The 18,383-nt window shown below is 36.5% G+C and overlaps 1 pseudogene; it reads right to left on the reverse strand.

Annotated features, from left to right (window-relative positions):
- Window positions 1–14,223: 14,223 nt before the first annotated feature.
- Window positions 14,224–16,876, reverse strand: LOC144998041 (NADH dehydrogenase [ubiquinone] iron-sulfur protein 8, mitochondrial-like; annotated as a pseudogene).
- Between the last annotated feature and the right edge of the window lie 1,507 nt (window positions 16,877–18,383).

Here is an 18,383-nt window from a genome sequence, read left to right on the forward strand (position 1 = left end):
GGCGTGACTCCAGGCTACAGGAGAAGACGAGGAAGCTAATTGGTTAATGGTGTGTTTGGCAAAAGTAGCTATTAGCTGGAAGCGGTTAGTGGGTATCGTGTAGCGGGTAGTTGGTAACGGGATACTGTAACTTTTATTTGTTATATAAGTGTTGGGCAAAAATAGGTGGAAACTTTTGAAATATATAAAATTACATAAAAGGACAATTGATTAAAAATAAATAAATATATAAATATATATTTAAGGTTAATTATGAAAATTGATTTGAAAAGCTCAGTAGCATTTTGTTAAAAGCTACATGAAGTAGGTTTTAGATTTGTAGTGTTTTATTTAAACTAAAAGTTAAACGTTCGTACTACCAAACAAATTTTTTTCTTTAAATTAGAGTGTTTTGTCAAAAGCTAAAAACTAAAAGCTCCCAAACACTTCCAAAAACTCCGTACCAAACACACCCTAATGCCCATTTGACTGTTTCCTCTTTCTTTACGAACGTTGGAGAATTTAAAAAATACATTTTTTTAAGATCGCATCAATTGCTTTAGATCTAGTGTTGTAGGGTATAAATGGAGAAAAAGAGTTGGGCAGCAGCTTGCCATGCATAGGGAGGAAGCTGCCATGTGCAGGGAGGAAGAAGACAGCAAAAAAAAAAAAAAAGACTTGGCAGCTTTGGTCCTTCTTGGCTGATTACACCTTGTATCCTAAATCAAATTTCTTATACTTAAGGGAAAATGACTTAAGAGACCATGGAAGTTTCAAATTTGTTCGAAAAAAACCATTCAAGTATCACATGTTTTAAAAACACCACCAAACTAAGACATATGTTCAAAAAACACCAACAAAGTACATATTCTGTTCAAAAAAACACCATCTTTATGATTTGGGGTAACTTACATATTTAGTTTCTAACTTTTTTTTTTCTTAACTCAGACGGTCTCTTTAGTTTAAATTTGCTTCGATTTCGGACCCAAATCGAGTTAAAAGACTAATATACCTTTATTACTTTCATTTAACATTATTTTTATTATTTATTAATTATTTATACAATTTATGTTATTATTTTTTATAAATATATCAATTGTATAAATAATTAACAAGTAATAAAAATAAATGTTAAATGAAACTAATAAGGGTATATTAGTCTTTTAACTCGATCATGGTTTGAAGGAAAAATAAATATAAATGCTAGAGACTGTCCGAGTTAAGAAAAAAAGTTAGGGACTAAACATGTAAGTTACTCCAAACCATAAAGATGGTGTTTTTTGAACATAATATGTACTTTGTTGGTACTTTTTGAACACATGTCTTAGTTTGATGGTGTTTTTGAACATGTAATACTTGAATGGTGTTTTTTGAACAAATTTAAAACTTCAATGGTCTTCTATATCATTATCCCTATACTTAAATGATTTCCAAAATTACATATCATACCCTTGATTTAGATATTTCAATTTTTTTTTCCAATTTCTAATGTAGCTTTAAATATTTATTGAATTTTAAAATTATGTTTTTATTTAATTTAATGTACCTTTTTATTATTAAAATATTTATTTATGTTTAATAAGTGTGTTTTTATTTAATATAATGTAAAAAAATAAATAAATAAAATATAAAAATAAATAACATGGAATGGTAACTATTTAGGTTTGTAATGAACATTTAGCAAAGCTGATGTGGCGTTGATATGTCAATACTTTTCTAGTGGGTTGGTGGTAACCATACCCATTAGTCTTTATATCTTTGTTTTAGCCGAGACTTCATCTTGCTTGGTAAGTGAGATGATATTTCTAATGTTGGCTAAAAAGACACCCTAATTTGTCATATAGACATCCTAATTAATTTTTAAAATACTTGTATTTGTTGAAATTGTATTGTTTTCTGAAAAAACTGATTATAAGTAGTTAATTATTGGTTGAGTTTTTATAAATATATTAATAGGGTCTCAAATGGTATCTCAATATCCTATTCTTAATGTTACTTGTTGCATTTATTGTTTGAATTTTTTGTTCAATTTCCTCTTCAGGTGACACTATATCTTGTACTCCATTTATGACAGCTATAAAAAAAAAATTATAGTTCATTTTCTTTTTGGCAAGGCAAAATATATAAATTTCTAAATTCGTTCGGGCACATGTGCTTAAAAATTAGTTCCAATATATTTTCTTAATTCTCTATTAAGGGTTTAGTTGTTTACTAGCTTCATTTTGTAAAGTATTAGAAAGTTTAATTCTATTGTCATTGCAGTCGTAATAAATGTTCACACTTTGTACGGTCATGTATCGTACTATTGTTTGAACCATATTTGGTTGAATAACAGTCAACTAATCTTATAAAATTATTGTTAGATTTTTTTCCTAGGGTCTTTTCTTCAACTAAACATGTATTTTAGGCTATGTTTTCAACAAAAGCTTCTACGCCGATAACATTTATAGTTGAGTTCATAAGGGGAGACACCTCAAAATGTTCTACATTTTAATTGAATCATTTCACTTTCATCATTCCCATATTTTAATTGCATTTATACTAAAGGTAGAAGGACTTAAGACCAACTCCAATCGGCTTTCAAAATGGTGGAAAGCCTTTATATTTTACTCCAATGGACGTGTAAAAGTTATATCATTTTTGTGGGAAGATTTGTTGGCCGCTATATTTAGCTAGCACCAAATCACTTTTTCAATATAAATGCTTTATTTTATTATATATGCATTGCTTTTAGTATTATTCAAATATATTATTTATTATAATAATATGAAAACATATTTTTGCTGTAAACTTTTAGTGTGTGGTCGGAATATAAATTGTATTTTGGTGTTAAAAGAACACAATTTTTGTGTTTTTTAATGTTTGTGGTTGAAGTTGGCCATACTCATGTCCAAACAAGCTTTCTTGTCTAAGTGGTCGAATAACAAGTTTTCTTGGATCACACACTATATCATCCATTCTCATACCAATTCGACCTTATATGTTCAAACAATGTCTTGCAAAACCATTGTTTTGCAAAACCATTGTTGCTTGATTCAGGTCAATATCAATGCACTATTTCTTTGTTCTTTAAAGAAATTACCACAGTTCTTGGTTACATTGGTTGCGGAAGAGGGACACATTTATAATAAATGCCATTCTTTTAAATACAATTTTTTTTGAATAATCAAGAGTATGGAATATGAAATATGTGGGGTATACAGATAACCCCAGTACTAAAATAACAGAGAAAGAGAGAGATAATTTTGGGGCAAACTTTTCTCAGTTTTATTTATGCTTATCAAAAACGGGAAAACAACCTGCTACTTATCTAAACTTCATGCTAGAAATAAGGAAACAACTACCCACGTGACTACTAAGCTACAAAGAGGGAAAATGACCTACATGGCCTTTGATTACTTCAACCAGACTTACGTAAAAGTAAATAAAAATAATAGATACTCAAAATTACTTAATTGCCCCCCATGTCTTCTGGATTAACCCAACAGACTCCCCTTTAATCCAGAACTCTTCGTGTCCTTCACCCCAAGGAGTCTTCGCGTCTCTATGAAATTGACTTTGGCTAAAGACTTTGTGAATATGTCGGCTTTTTGTTCTTTGCTGCATACGAACTTGACGACCACCTCTCCCCTTTCTACACACTCCCTGATAAAGTGGTATCTTGTATCTATGTGTTTGCTCCATCCGTGAAAAACCGGGTTTCGAACTAAGTCAATCGCTGACCTGTTATCGAGGTAGAGGGTCACCGGTTTTATTTTCTCACCAGTTATTCCTTTTATTAGCCGACGGATCCATATCCCTTGACACGTTGCTGACGTAGCAACCATGAATTCTGCCTCACATGATGAGAGAGCCACACATCTTTGTTTCTGTGAGGCCCATGCTACTAAGCTTGCATTTAGATAAAATGCCATGCCACCTGTACTCCTTCTATCATTCAAATCTCGTGCATGGTTGCTATCTGAATACCCAATGATTTCAGTTTCATCTTTTCCTCTTTCATAAATCAGACCAAAATCGATGGTCCCTTTGATGTACCTCAGTATCCTCTTGACTACCTGTTGATGTTGTACGGTGGGTCTTTCCATGAACCGACTCGCCATGCCCACTGCGTAGGATATGTTAGGCCTGGTGTGTGTAAGGTATCGGAGTCCACCAATAATGCTTCTATACTCCGTTGGGTTTACCGGTGTGCCTTCTTCATCCTTGGTAAGCTCCAACTTCGGTTCCATGGGATATAGAGAAGGATTGCATTCTGTCATTCCAGCTTTTGTGAGGATACTTCTGGCATACGCTGTTTGCTTTATACTTATGCCATCTTGATGTTGAGCTACTTCTATTCCCAAGTAATATGAGAGAGTACCAAGATCACTCATCTCAAATTCATCATTCATTTGTTGCTTGAATTTAGACACCTCCACTTTACAATTACCTGTCACAATTAAATCGTCCACATAAACTCCAACGATTAAGAGCTTACCATTCTTGCTTCTTGTATACACCGCATACTCTTGAGGGCATCTTTGAAAACCCATAGCTTTCAGACTTTTGTCGAGACATGAGTTCCAGGCTCTAGGTGCTTGGCGAAGGCCATAGAGAGCCTTGAATAATTTCAACACCTTTTCAGGTTCCTTTGGGTTTACGAATCCTTCGGGTTGTGACACATATACTTCCTCCTTTAACTCTCCATTTAGGAAGGCAGATTTGACATCGAGATGAAAAACCGGCCACCCGTGTTTACCTGCTATGGCGAGTATGATTCGGATTGTTTCAATTCTTGCGACGGGAGCAAATACTTCATCGAAATCCAACCCTTGCTTTTGAACATACCCTTTTGCGACTAGTCTCGCCTTATGCTTCAAGACTTCTCCTTGCGGATCTCTTTTTAACTTATACACCCATTTCAAGCCAATAGGCTTTCGACCTACCGGTAAATCAACGAGCTTCCATGTGTGATTTCTCTCAATTGCTTCAAGTTCCGACTTCATCGCCTTGACCCATTCTCTTTTTGTAGAAGCCATGGAATAATTAACGGGTTCATCCATGTCTTGCATAAATAAAAGCTCGTCACATTCTTCATATAATTCAACCAAGGTTCTGTATCGCTTTGGTGCACCGCCTCCTGTTGATGATGAGGCTGGACTAGTGGACCCTACTGAGCTTGTTGGTGTTGTCAGGATGGGTGTTTGTTGATGATCACTTGACTGGGTATCTTGTTCTAATGGGGATTCGTGAACCACTTCTTCACTTACGTAGTCATCACCTGGTGCATGGTTTAAAGGAGTGAGTGGGTCAACACCTTGTACCTCATGTTCTTGATCTTGTACCATGGTTCCAAATGTGAGAATTACTCCAGGAGTTGCTCGAATTTTCTTAGCTGATTCCCATGGCCAAACCTTGTTTTCTTCGAAATACACATCTCTACTCACTCGTATCCTTCCCGTGTTTGGGTCCAACAACCTGTAGGCTTTACTTCCTGCTTCCATTCCCAAGTGTACCAATACCTCACTACGATTATCAAGCTTTTGCAAGTTCCCTCGCATCAGCTTTGCATGAGCTAAACACCCAAACACTCTAACATGCTCTAGATTTGGTTTCCGCCCGGACCACACCTCATAAGGTGTTTTGTCTCCCAATGCTTTCGTTGTCACACGGTTAAGGATATAAGTTGCATGTCGTGCTGCTTCTCCCCACAAAACCTTCAGAATCTCCATGCTACTTAACATGCTTCGTATCATCTCCACAACCGTGCGGTTACGCCTTTCGACAACGCCGTTTTGCTGCGGCGAATATGGTGCTGTAAAATGGTGTCTTAAGCCTGATTCGTCACAATACGCTTCAAATTGTTTTGAGAAAAACTCGCCTCCTCGGTCTGTTCGTAACACTTTCATCTTTTCACCCGTTTCATTCTCAACAAGCAAACGGAATTTTTGAAATACCCCTAATGCTTCATCCTTATCTTTTAACAAATATAACCACATCACACGACTGAAATCATCTACAAGTAACAGGAAATACCTGTTTCCAGATGGTGTAGAAGGCGTGATCGGACCACAAAGATCTGCATGTATCAGTTCTAATCTAGCCTTGGCTCTATAAAATGTGTGTGTAGGAAATGGATTTCGAGAGTGTTTACCATCTATACAACCTTTACACAGCTGTACAGGCTGCTCCACGTTGGGCAATCCCAATACAATCTTTTTCTCTGCCATCCTTTTAAGTGATTGAAAATTCACATGCCCTAAGCGGGCATGCCACAACCATGATGTTTCTTCACTACTCCCTAGCAAACACTTTGGTTTTGCCTCATTTAGAATGATCTTGTAGAGACGGTTAGGGGATCTTTTTACTTTCATTAAGAGTCTTCCAGTTTTGTCACGAACCCATAAAAACGAACCTTTCATGAGAATCTCATCACCAGTCTCCGCTAATTGCCCCAAGCTTATTATATTGCTACATAGACTTGGGATAAAATACACCTCCTGTAGCACTCGTCTTTCATCTGTCTTACATTGAAAGACAATGGATCCTTTGCCTTCTATCCGCACCTTAGACCCATCTCCAAACCTTACGTAACCCCGAATACCTTCATCAAGTTCCTGAAACTTATCTTTGTCGCCTGTCATGTGGTTCGATGCCCCGTTATCCAGGTACCATACTTTTGTCCGGTTCTCTATATCTTTTGAACTCTTTAACTTTGGTACTACATGTTGTTCGTTCAGATACACTTCCTCTTGGGCTTCAACTGGTTGAAACTTAGCTAACAAAAGTGCTGGTTCATCTTCATCTTGGCCTTGGGTCAGATGCACCTCCTGATTCCTTTCCTTCCGTGGGTTCTTGCACTCTGAGGCGTAATGGCCAAAATCTTGGCAGTTGTAACATTGTACCCTGGTTTTGTCTTTGCTGCTCCCCGTATCATGTCTATTATCGCGGTGCTGATGAGGGCCGCTACCCCTCCGTCCGCCACCATTGTTCCAGCCGCCTCTTCCACGGCCACGACCCCGGCCACGTGTGTTTGAGTATCCTCCCCTACCATTCTTTTGTGACATCCGTTGAGCCTCATCATTTTTCTTTTTACTCTTCTCAAGCCATTCTTGTTGGGTCAACAACACTTTTCCTTCACTGTTATCCCCTCGACCACGTACCCTCTCTTCATGGGCTTTTAACCGTCCCACCACTTCTTCAACATACATAGTCTCGAGATCAGCAAACTGCTCTATTGTAGAGGCAATATGCAGGAATTTTTCTGGAACGGCTCTAAGCAATTTCTTCACAACATACGACTCTTCTAGTTTATCTCCCAATGCCCTAATATTACTCACGATGTTGTTTACTTTCCCAGCAAACTCATCAATGGTGTCCGCTTCTTTCATGCTTAATGTAACGCCCGCAGATCCGGGCTAGTCAATTTAGAGGCAATAGGGGTCGAAAATAACTTTTCGACAAAAGATTATTTAGAATAAATAATCTTAACCAAGTTGTGGAATATGTCTCAATCTTTCCTTACATATAAAGAACGCCAAAATCCGAGTTATAACGAAGAAGTTATGGCCCGCCGAAGTTTTACGGCAAAACCGGCACGGCACCGGAAGACGTAAATAGTGAATTTACGATAGAGAGAGATTTAGCCTTAGCAATCTAAACAAAAGTTGTAGAAAATGTTAAACTAAGAGCGTCGATAAAAAGAACACCCAAATCTGACTTCGTATGAAGAAGTTATGATTTTTCTAAGATTCGGCTTAGCAGTGTACAGCCCGAAACTCGAATTTTAGTTCGAGCAGTTTTTGGCTTACGCGACCTAAATGAGAGTTGAAGATATCATTAATAGGAACTCAACGGTAAAAAGACAGACGAAAACGGAGTCCGGATGAAGGAGTTATGAACTCTTCGCGGCCATTTAACAGTCTAAACGCCTCCTACTATTAAATTTGAGATCGGTCGAGAATTAGCTGACGGAGTCTAAACGAAAGTTGTAGATCTTGATTTTACCTACGCGTGGATATAAAGAACGTCGAAAACGGAGATCGTATGAGAAAGTTATGATTTTTCTAAGTTTGAAGGCTGATTCGCGATAGGGGGTGACGTGGCACCACCAGAATTGGACACGTGGCACCACCAGAAGGCCACCACATGGACTGGCTCGACGAGTCCACCCAATTCCTCCCCTATAAATAGAGGTGTCGGGTTCCCTCATTCTTCACACCTTCCTAAACTATTCTTTCTCTCTCTAGACTCTCTCTCTAGCCCCCTAACCCCCCTAAAAGCCTAGGTAAACCCCCTAGCACCCGAAGGAAGCCCCGAGGCTCCCGGAGTCCCGAGAAAAGAGCCTTTCGGCTCGGAAACGCTGCTCCAGCGAAGCCCGGTTTTGCGAAAAACCCGCTGTAAGTGAGCTATGCCTACGCTATCTTTAGTATAGCTTATGTTTTAATATAGTAACATTATTAGGAATTTATAATGAGTATTTGGGCTATTATTATGAGTTATATTGAGTGTTATTTAACGCTTATATAATAATAATAATAGTCAAACTATTAATTAGTCACGGTTATCGTTAGACTAAACCCTAGTGGTACTGGTACTAGGTTTTATCGAAGGAATATCGTTTTGAGAGTATCGAAGCGCTGTCTGAGTGCTGAGTCACCACCTACTCAGGTGAGTGCATAGTTACTTTCAGCTTACACATAGATATGAAGTATTTTATATAAATTACGTGTTGTGTGTGTATATTATCTGTATACTTGCTATCTATGCTGGATGAACGTTTTATACATGTTTTCAATGATTTAAACTGTATATGTATTTTATATCTACAAAATGTGTCGGGTAAAACATGGGTAGATGTATTAGTTGTTGTGTGATAAAATGAAATAATGAGATGCCTCGTTATAGCTGTTCTTGATGATCTAGTCATCTAGCGGAGTATAGATGACGACCACGGACTATTCTAGACAGTCCAGTGGAACACTAGCAGGCTCGCAACCTGTAGGTGTTTATTTGAACTGTGTGTTTATTCGAACTGTGTGTTCATTCGAACTGTGTGAACTGTGTGCTCACCAGATATACTCCATCCCAATGATAGTCTTTTGACTAGGTCCCTTGTGTTAGATGTTTTAGGGACGTAATGTGAGGATAACGGGAATGGGTAATTGGGTTGATTGTTTAAATTGTTTAAACATAATAATTATATTATTGTGGGTTGAAAACCCTATGTACTCACCAGGTTTCCCAACCTGACCCACTTAGTTTATTTATATCACAGGTGTTGATACAAAGTCACTTTACACTGAGAGATTTAAAGAGATGTAGATCACTAGTGTAAATAAATGTAAGTTCTGTTTATGCTTATGTTTCTGTATTAACGATGACATCCCAAACGTTTTAAGATGAATAAAAATACGTTTCTTCGAAAATGTTTTAATAACGTATTTATTGTGTTTTTCTGGGAACAAATTCCGTAACCTTTTTATAAAATGAAGTACTCTAATTTTTATAAAGCATAAACAAAATCGGTCTTTTCTGGCCGTGAAAATGGGGATGTCACAGTTGGTATCAGAGCATTAGTTTAAGCGAACTAGGAATATGGATTTATTTCTAGACTTAAACTTAGAATGCTAAGTAATGATTGTGAGGAGTGTGTCAAATAGATTTAGGTAATGCACCTGAATAGACACAAGCATTGGCCTATTTAGGGAAAATTCCTAACATGCTTTTATGTGCTAAATGATTTATGATATGCATTATATGATCGGATCTATGGTCTGTTGCCGATCGGATCTGGAAATTTTATGTGCTCAGGTTTCTAAACGTTTAATTACGATATTAGAACTGGCATATAACTTTTTGGAGTAATAAGGAGGAATACGTGTGTAATTCTTCCTCTATCTATATTCTCGTCTCGATACACTAAACGCTTGCTTTGGAGAATAGAATGTCATGATAAGGACTCATAGAGAATTGAGTAAGTGGAGGAAATGAAAAGGCTTACGATAGTGAATGACACCTATCGAAAGATATCATAAGAGTGGTATCTTGCCTTTAGAATATGTCATGCTGTACGTTTAGAGGAGTACAGTACGTCCGAAGTACACCTTCGATTGGCAGGATGATGGAATGATTGGCGAAGTTGACCCATCGTATGGTATTTCCACCGAGCTGAAGCAGAATTGATGATTGAAGATACGCATAGAAGAAGTCCTAGTAGAGTCTAGGGAAAATTTTGTGATTGTTTGGACACATTTTTATGTGTTAAAAAAAAAATTGTTTTGTGATAATAACTTGGGAAAACTGCGAGACAATACTTGGGACGAGTATGAGTAGGTGTGAAAGGTAGTAGATGCATATACTACCGGAAGCACAGGACTCACGCTTGGATCAGGGAAAGTCACAAGGTTACCAAGAAACTAGTAATTGATTTCGATTTATTCAAGTGTGTTGTTACCATTGTTTCGGTAATGACTAAGACGATTGTTGATATTCCGACCCTAGTGGTCATATCGAATTGAGTCCGACTACGATGAGTATGTTACGTGGTTCAGAGAACCAAGTTTGATGTAGCGTCCGACTTAAACCAAACGATTGAAATCAAAGCGATCAATAGAAGTATCGCGCTCGTTGTTAAAAAAAAAAAAAAAGATGGTTGCTAGAGATGCTACCTTTTTAGATGTGACTAGAACATGAAGGAAGGTATAGACTGTTCTGGAATTTGACTCTAAGAGACATGAGTTTGAGCATTGCAACATACGATGAGAGGTCATTAGAATATGACACATCGGTCCATTGTATTAATAAAAGAACTTATCTTAAGTTCGTATCCAGTGAGGATCGAGATTGTGACTTGAAGGTCATAATTTGGAGTCTAACGTGAGATAAAGAGCGTATGCAAGATCGAGCACCACCTGCAGTCAAGGAGTCTAAGACCTAGATACACGTTAGAAGAAACATCGAAGTTATGACTTAGGATGAATAGATAACAAATGGAGTCATCATGTGAGCCCTGTTTCGTTGATGATTCCGGGACGTAATCATCCTAAGGGGGAGATAATTGTAACGCCCGCAGATCCGGGCTAGTCAATTTAGAGGCAATAGGGGTCGAAAATGACTTTTCGACAAAAGATTATTTAGAATAAATAATCTTAACCAAGTTGTGGAATATGTCTCAATCTTTCCGTACATATAAAGAACGCCAAAATCCGAGTTATAACGAAGAAGTTATGGCCCGCCGAAGTTTTACGGCAAAACCGGCATGGCACCGGGAGACGTAAATAGTGAATTTACGATAGAGCGAGATTTAACCTTATCAATCTAAACAAAAGTTGTAGAAAATGTTAAACTAAGAGCGTCGATAAAAAGAACACCCAAATCTGACTTCGTATGAAGAAGTTATGATTTTTCTAAGATTCGGCTTAGCAGTGTACAGCCCGAAACTCGAATTTTAGTTCGAGCGGTTTTTGGCTTACGTGACCTAAATGAGAGTTGAAGATCTCATTAATAGGAACTCAACGGTAAAAAGACAGACGAAAACGGAGTCCGGATGAAGGAGTTATGAACTCTTCGCGGCCATTTAACAGTCTAAACGCCTCCTACTGTTAAATTTGAGATCGGTCAATAATTAGCTGACGGAGTCTAAACGAAAGTTGTAGATCTTGATTTTACCTACGCGTGGATATAAAGAACGTCGAAAACGGAGCTCGTATGCGAAAGTTATGATTTTTCTAAGTTTGAAGGCTGATTCGCGATAGGGGGTGACGTGGCACCACCAGAATTGGACACGTGGCACCACCAGAAGGCCACCACATGGACTGAATCGACGATTCATGACTCAGACTCGACGCGTCCACCCAATTCCTCCCCTATAAATAGAGGTGTCGGGTTCCCTCATTCTTCACACCTTCCTAAACTATTCTTTCTCTCTCTAGACTCTCTCTCTAGCCCCCTAACCCCCCTAAAAGCCTAGGTAAACCCCCTAGCACCCGAAGGAAGCCCCGAGGCTCCCGGAGTCCCGAGAAAAGAGCCTTTCGGATCGGAAACGCTGCTCCAGCGAAGCCCGGTTTTGCGAAAAACCCGCTGTAAGTGAGCTATGCCTACACTATCTTTAGTATAGCTTATGTTTTAATATAGTAACATTATTAGGAACTTATAATGAGTATTTGGGCTATTATTATGAGTTATATTGAGTGTTATTTAACGCTTATATAATAATAATAATAGTCAGACTATTAATTAGTCACGGTTATCGTTAGACTAAACCCTAGTGGTACTGGTACTAGGTTTTATCGAAGGAATATCGTTTTGAGAGTATCGAAGCGCTGTCTGAGTGCTGAGTCACCACCTACTCAGGTGAGTGCATAGTTACTTTCAGCTTACACATAGATATGAAGTATTTTATATAAATTACGTGCTGTGTGTGTATATTATCTGTATACTTGCTATCTATGCTGGATGAACGTTTTATACATGTTTTCAATGATTTAAACTGTATATGTATTTTATATCTACAAAATGTGTCGGGTAAAACATGGGTAGATGTATTAGTTGCTGTGTGATAAAATGAAATAATGAGATGCCTCGTTATAGCTGTTCTTGATGATCTAGTCATCTAGCGGAGTATAGATGACGACCACGGACTATTCTAGACAGTCCAGTGGAACACTAGCAGGCTCGCAACCTGTAGGTGTTTATTTGAACTGTGTGTTTATTCAAACTGTGTGTTCATTCGAACTGTGTGAACTTTGTGCTCACCAGATATACTCCATCCCAATAATAGTCTTTTGACTAGGTCCCTTGTGTTAGATGTTTTAGGGACGTAATGTGAGGATAACGGGAATGGGTAATTGGGTTGATTGTTTAAATTGTTTAAACATAATAATTATATTATTGTGGGTTGAAAACCCTATGTACTCACCAGGTTTCCCAACCTAACCCACTTAGTTTATTTATATCACAGGTGTTGATACGAAGTCACTTTACACTGAGAGATTTAAAGAGATGTAGATCACTAGTGTAAATAAATGTAAGTTCTGTTTATGCTTATGTTTCTATATTAACGATGACATCCCAAACGTTTTAAGATGAATAAAAATACGTTTCTTCGAAAATGTTTTAATAACGTATTTATTGTGTTTTTCTGGGAACAAATTCCGTAACCTTTTTATAAAATGAAGTACTCTGATTTTTATAAAGCATAAACAAAATCGGTCTTTTCTGGCCGTGAAAATGGGGATGTCACACTTAAGACTTCGAACTCGGCCTTAAGAGTTTGAACTCTTGCTGTCTTTACTCTGTCCGCTCCAAGGAACATAGTCTTCAGCGCTTCCCACGCCTCCTTAGCTGTTTGTTTCTCAGCCAATGACAATAATAAGTCTTCCGGTATCCCTTGGTAGATGGCCGCCATCGCCATTTTATCCTTCTTTTGTTCGACTACTGTGTTCGTGGTTCTGGGCTCAACTACATCCCACACGCCTTGGGCTTGCATGAAGACTTTCATCTTTATCGCCCAAGCATCATAATTGTTTCTGGACAACATCGGGTAATGAAGCATAACCTGGCTTTCCTTTTCGTTTCTATCTCCCATAGTTGCTGGTCTTGGTTGGTACTTAGGCATATACCGTGCGCTCTGATACCAAATTGTGGGGTATACAGATAACCCCAGTACTAAAATAACAGAGAAAGAGAGAGATAATTTTGGGGCAAACTTTTCTGAGTTTTATTTATGCTTATCAAAAACGGGAAAACAACCTGCTACTTATCTAAACTTCATGCTAGAAATAAGGAAACAACTACCCACGTGACTACTAAGCTACAAAGAGGGAAAATGGCCTACATGGTCTTTGATTACTTCAACCTGACTTACGTAAAAGTAAATAAAAATAATAGATACTCAAAATTACTTAATTCCCCCCCCCCCCCCCATGTCTTCTGGATTAACCCAACAAAATATCACAAGCATATCGAACAAATTGAGAATAGACTATGAATGTATCCGAAGATTTGAAAAGATAATTAAACAATACAAATTAATGGGATTGCAAAAAAATAACTAATATTGCAAGATTACAAAAGTGTTTTGAGGGGTGTGGTAAAACCAATACAACCAACAACAATTTATACTTAGGCACAAAAGAGCTGCGACACAATAAATCAAGAAAACCCGAGAATGGGCAAAAGAGCATCTAACTTTATTCATCACATGCTCACAGTAACCATAAGCTAAGGGAGAAAATATGACAGTAGGAAATTGATTTAGCGTTAGAGGCTCTTAGATCTAAGATTCTGAGCAATCTCTGTTTCCTACATGTCTCCATTTTCAAGCAACCTCTCTTTGTCAGAAAGCAGTTCCTACAAAAACAAAAATGACTCATGAATCTCATTTTGTCAAAACAAATATTACTATAAATAGAGTAGTAGTCTATTCAGTTTCCACTAAACTCATGAGTCTCAGTAGCAAACTTAAAGTTGGGCCCTTCTACAATTACATCAACATGACACGCTTTTTGGCAAAATCCACAATATATGCACTTTGTCATGTCAATGTCATACCTGTCTCCTAAAACATTATATATATATATATATATATATATATACACACACACACACCTAGTTGTTCTACGACTGACATCCTGTCGTTCCTCAGCTTCATTAGTGATAGCTTGAGCTAGACATATCTGATACACAATGTGCAATCATCAGATGCAGAAAGGGACATATATAAATGAAGATATTACATTTTTGGTCCCTAAATATAGCTGATATTTGCAACTCTGGTCCCAAAAAATTCTCATGCAATTTTGGTCCTTATTTGAGGTTCTTGTAATGTTTTTGGTCCCTGTTCCAAGTAAAATGTCTATTTTTAGTCCCTCAGCATAGGGGTTTTTTTTTTTTTTTTTTTTTTTTTTTTTTTTTTTTTTGCAATTTTGGTCCCAAAATTTGTCATTGTACTTGGAATAGGAGTCAAAAACATTACAAAAACCTCAATAAGGACCAAAATTATAAGAAAACTTTTTTAAGACCAAAACTATAAAAATCAGTCATATTCAGGGATCAGAAATGTAACTAATATAAATACATTTGACTGCTATGATAATGAAAGTGAACGTTACAGCTTCACAAAGTTTACAGGCAATACAGCGTTCCTCTCCGGTTGGATAACGTCTGAGGACATGCTCTCCTCGAAAACGAGGACTTAAAGGACCCTTTTCAAATGGATAATTGATCTGTATGAAATTTGAACTTGTGTTATATTTAAGGAATATATATATATATATATATATATATATATATATATATATATATATATATATATATATATATATATATATATATAGAGAGAGAGAGAGAGAGAGAGAGAGAGCAAGGGAGAGAGAAATGATATGAAATACTTAAAGTCACTTTTGGTTCAAAGAAGTATTTAAGTGTCAAAGACAACCCTCAAACCAGTTCAGTTAAAAATAATGTATTAATGCTTCGCTCAAAAACTGTATGTGATAAATAAGAAGATTTGTGAATTAATTATTTGATTGTAATATAATATGGATTAAAAGATCATAAAATGGCAAAAGTTTCACCAGAACTCCAGTCTTTTGAGATCTCTCTTGCAAACTTCTCTCTTTCTTCATCATCTGTGATCAGGCATGAAGGAAGTCAAGTCTAATTTGGGTATGTGAAAAAAGAAGAAATATATTTAAAGGGTGAAAAGGATTAGTTATTAGAAGTCAATCATATACATGAGGGATCTAAAGTTGAAGCATAACCAATGTCATGATCAGTGCATTGTAAGGAGGTCTTTTAGTTCTTTTATGTGGCAAGTTTTTCTTACACCAAGATCCAAATAAAGAACTACGAACCAAACATATATCTTGTTCAAAAGGTACTGATCTTCAAGGTACCCATTTTTTTCTTTTCTAACCTAATACAGAAGCATTCATTGAATTTAAACATTATGCAACAAGTTTTAGGTTTATAAATCCATAGGCTAGTTTGACAAAAAGGCAATGAAAATTCTAGGATATGAGAAAAAAACACAATGGAGGCTTATAAATGTATTTAAACATGGAATGAACTATATACATGAAAAAGAAATGATCAATAAGGCCATGTTTCTTTTTCTCACATTTAAGTGTTGTGTGGATAACTGCCACTTAAAAATATTTGAGGAGATATGTTTTGTGCTCATGAACATGACATAATGATTAAGCACATGATTTATACAATGTGAACATGACCATATAAGAGACAAGCTTGAAAGCTTGCCTTTATCAGTGGAAAATGAATGTTTGGTTGCAAAGGAACGTGCACAAAAATTGTCCCGTGGATGTTAGGAACCTGCGAGGCTTGTCCCACTAGAGCTTGGCATAAATGGAATCATCATGAGATTGTTTAGAAAGTTATCGAATAGTTCTTGTCAGGTTTTAGAATCTATATGAATCTTAAAGTTAAAAATCTGCAGAATTGATTTCTAAAGTCAAAATTCCTTTTTTTTTCACAAATACCTCAACCATAAGCCATACTACCAATACGCACATGTCTACAACATCCAGTTAGGTCACAGATACAACATCTAATTAGGTCACAGAAGGAAATATATGTAGCATATGGATTTGATTTATAGAAAAATTATATGTATTCCTTTAGATATAAGTATTTTGACCTTGTAATAAATTTCATATCACACTAAAACCATCCATGATCCAACATATTCAGATCATTTTGAATGGCATCGATTTAATGACACATTCTCCATTATGTACAATGACCATTAAACCCTAACATGTTCAGATTACTTGATCTGAGGTGGTGTTCTGACAGATTGCTTAATTTCACTCGAGGGGAAGAGAGCAGGTGAGCTTACGAGATGGAGATAGCGAATAGCAGACATAGACTTGCGAGCTAAAAAGGCTGCCATTTCTCTGAGCTTATTCAGGAAGACGAGTTTCACGTTTCTCGCTTTCCAAAAGGCTGGTCTTTTTCTCTCCCCAATAACAACGCTAAGAACCGGTTTTAATATGACTACCGGAAAAATGGTCTAAACAAAAACAATATTATAATTCTCACAGTTTTTTGGACACATGAATGATGAATTAACTATTAATACTTTAGTATTTGGTTTACGATTAGTAGAGAGAGAAAATAGTTCTTTTTGGAAAGACAGATCTACTATACTCCTAAATCCATATATATATATATATATATATATATATATATATATATATATATATATATATATATATATATATATATATAACGAGACTTGAACCATCGACCTCAAAAAGGTTAAACAACACCTGATACCTTTGCGCTATAAGCTCGTTCTCAAAACTACTTGATGCGATGTTTTAGTGATTATTTCAAAGTACACATACAAATTGATATTTTATACTACTTTAAATTGTAATAACTAAAAACACATGAATGTAAAAGTTGATAGAGAATATGATTACATGAACATAAACATACCTCTGAGTGAAGCTCATGCATAATCTCATACATGTCCAAAAGCGCAAACCACTTTTATGATGATCTTTCGCTTTTAGCAATTGCATCTTCGAAACTAAGTAACATTGCAACACTACCTTTTGTAACTTCAACAAAACATTGCTCTGTAAGGGACTCATCACACACTTTTCTTTCTGCTGCAAACAATAATTTCACTTGTTTGACATGGTCAACAACTTCCTCAACATCATTGTCAAATCCTTTTACAAATAAAGGAATCTATTGACATTCAACACCACAAACCTACTGTAATTCGCATAAAATGAATCCAATTCCCGATTTTAGCTCTAAGACTTCCCATTATAATAACGGATTCCCACTAACGTCCTCTCTACTTCTACCTTGGACGATGTCGACTACCTACTGCAATGGAGCCACAATGCCCGTCCATGTCTACTCAGTGAGAAGAACGCCAATGTAGAGAATAAGGGAAGAAAAAACATAATAAGAAAGAGGAGTAAAGAAAACGATCTGAAGCTTTTCAAATCCCTAATCCTAATTAAATGGTTTAATGTTAATTTTGTATTTAAAACGAGTATTTTAGTAACATCAATTGTAATTTTGATTCTTCGTTCCCTTTGGTGTGATGCATTCTGGGTTATAGGCCTCAGTGGGTGAGATCAAAAGTTCGATTCTTGGCTGAGCACATTCGGGGGATTTTCCTTGTATTGACGTGAGTTCGATTCTTCGTTCCCTTTGGTGGTGAGTGGTGCCCCTCTTGGTGGCCCGCCAGACATTCCAGATCCATCGGGTCGGGTTACCCTCTATCTATTTGCCAGGTTAAAAAAATGGTAATTTTTAGTTTTAGATAAAAAAAATTAATATTAATTTAGTTTAATTTTAGTTAAAGTTTAGATATATCGGTAAATATTACAGTTTTAAAATAAATGTATACATAATTTATAATTTTATATGGA

The sequence above is a fragment of the Lactuca saligna genome, chromosome 5 (assembly GCF_052625555.1).
Source record: "Lactuca saligna cultivar CGN05327 chromosome 5, ASM5262555v1, whole genome shotgun sequence".
NCBI lineage: Eukaryota > Viridiplantae > Streptophyta > Magnoliopsida > Asterales > Asteraceae > Lactuca > Lactuca saligna.